Genomic DNA, 2,304 nt, shown 5'->3' on the forward strand with positions numbered 1-2,304 from the left:
AGACAGAAAGTGAGGCCCACCAGCAGTCAGAGTTCACCATGGATGAGAGTCCAGACCTTATACTTAGGAGAAAACAGAGCTCAGAACCCACAAAGACCATGATTCTGTCACACGGGGGCCATCATCCCTGCTGCAGCTTACTGGAGCTGGGGGTGGGGTACCCAACCTAGGAGGAGCCTGTCTATAGATAAGTGTGAAACCTGTCTATAGATGTGTGCAAAGCCTGCAAAGATGTCAACAGGGGCAGCGCCATTATTAAAGACAAGGACAATTACTACTGTTAATCACCCTTTTTCTACCTTTCAGGCATGGTGCTAAGTGCTTAAGACTGATTATCTTAATCACCTCCACTGCATCAAGTATTAGTATCACTATTATAGGGCTTCCTAGGTGGCACAGTGGTGCCTGCCTGGCAATGCAGGAGACCTGGGTTTGATCCCTGTGTCAGGAAGATCCCTTGGAAAAGGAAATGGCAACTCACCCCAGTGTTCTTGCCTGGGAAATCCCATGAACAGAGGAGCCTAGTGGGCTATGGTCCATAAAGTCAAAAAGAGTCAGATGCGAGTGAGCAACTGAGCACACACACACTGATCACCAATGTGTAGATGTGGAGACTAAATCATGCAGGGGTTAAGAAAACCTGACCAGAAGAGAGAGGAAGGTATATTTCCAAAGTACAGTTGAGCTTTGAACAACATTTAGGGACGCTGACACCCCCAGTTGAAAATCCTTGTATAACTTTATGGTCACCCTTCCATATCCGTGGTTCCTCTATATCTGCAGATTTAACCAACATGGATCATGTAGTACTGGAGTATGTATTTATTGAAAAAAATCCGCATTAAGAGAACCCACGTAGTTCTGACCTGTGTCATTCAAGGGTCAACTGTAAAATGCAAACATTATGACTTATAGCATGAGTTTAGGAATTAAAATGCCTGCATTTGAATTTTCTATACTTGACTCTGATCTTCGGCACACACATAACATAGGCCAATAATGGTACCCACATCAAAGGATTGCTACGAAGTTTAGGAGGGTTAATACTTGTAAAGAGCTTAGAAAAGTTCCAGCACCTAATATACATGTCTAATAAATATTAGCACTGAGAATGACATTCTTTTTTCCTTACCCACAAATAACACTATGATATCATGTAATGGCAGAGTTGTCAAATCAAAACTAATTTTCTGTGCTCGCTTCGGCAGCACATATACTAAAATTGGAACCATACAGAGAAGATTAGCATGGCCCCTGCGCAAGGATGACACGCAAATTCGTGAAGCGTTCCATATTTAAAACAAAACAAAACAAAACAAAACTAATTTTCCTAAGATGGCTATCATCATCATCATCATTATATCTCATAAGCACATGGCAGATAAACAGTATTTCTTTCCATGAAGAAGGAGCTCCAGGTATGTTACACTAGTGTTGCCTCTCTGCCTACTCACTTACTCCTATTAATTCATTCAATGAACACCTTATTTGTGGCAGGTAATTTTCCTAAGCATTGGCAATACAGCAGTGAACAAACTGCTGCAGAGAAAGAATTTGTAGGAAAAAACTCTGCCTTCTTGAAGCCTATATTCAAATGGATGTTGTATTTCCTGCATGTTCTGATTATATTTAGTATTTTGATGACCTTCTGCTGTCCTTCTCTTGAATCTGGATCTAGGCAGTGACCCTTGTCACAACTTCACAGCCATCAGGGGCTACACTAGAAAAGAGGTTCAAGAAGTGACTTCATTTGATTGGTCAGTCTGGAAGATGATGCTGGAGCCCAGCTCCCATCTCTTCTGCAGGGGTACACATGCCTCTCTGACCCCCATGTCTGTAAGCTTTAGAGGCTGCATCTGTGGTCCTTCAGGCTGGTCTATGACTAGGTAGGCTGATTTGCCAAATTCTGGGTCGAGAACCAATAGTTCAGTTCAGTCGCTCAGTCATGTCTGACTCTTTGCGACCCCATGGACTGCAGCACGCCAGGCCTCCCTGTCCATCACCAACTCCAAGAGTTTACTCAAACTCATGTCCACTGAGTCGGTGATGCCATCCAACCATCTCATCCTCTGTCGTCCCCTTCTCCTGCCTTCAATCTTTTCCAGCATCAGGGTCTTTTCCAATGAGTCAGTTCTTTGCATCAGGTGGCCAAAGTTTTTGGAGTTTCAGCTTCAGCATCGGTCCTTCGAGTAAATATTCAGGACTGATTTCCTTTAGGATGGACTGGCTGGATCTCCTTGCCGTTCAAAGGACTCTCAAGAGTCTTCTCCAACATCACATTTCAAAAGCATCAATTCTTCAACG

The 2,304-nt window shown here is 43.4% G+C and overlaps 1 non-coding gene across 1 annotated transcript; it reads left to right on the plus strand.

Annotated features, from left to right (window-relative positions):
* The first annotated feature begins 1,192 nt into the window (after positions 1-1,192).
* Positions 1,193-1,299, plus strand: LOC112447208 (U6 spliceosomal RNA). The gene has a single exon (XR_003035310.1). It is a non-coding gene; the product is annotated as a U6 spliceosomal RNA (small nuclear RNA).
* Positions 1,300-2,304: the final 1,005 nt, after the last annotated feature.

Source organism: Bos taurus, chromosome 6 (genome assembly GCF_002263795.3).
Source record: "Bos taurus isolate L1 Dominette 01449 registration number 42190680 breed Hereford chromosome 6, ARS-UCD2.0, whole genome shotgun sequence".
Taxonomy (NCBI): domain Eukaryota; kingdom Metazoa; phylum Chordata; class Mammalia; order Artiodactyla; family Bovidae; genus Bos; species Bos taurus.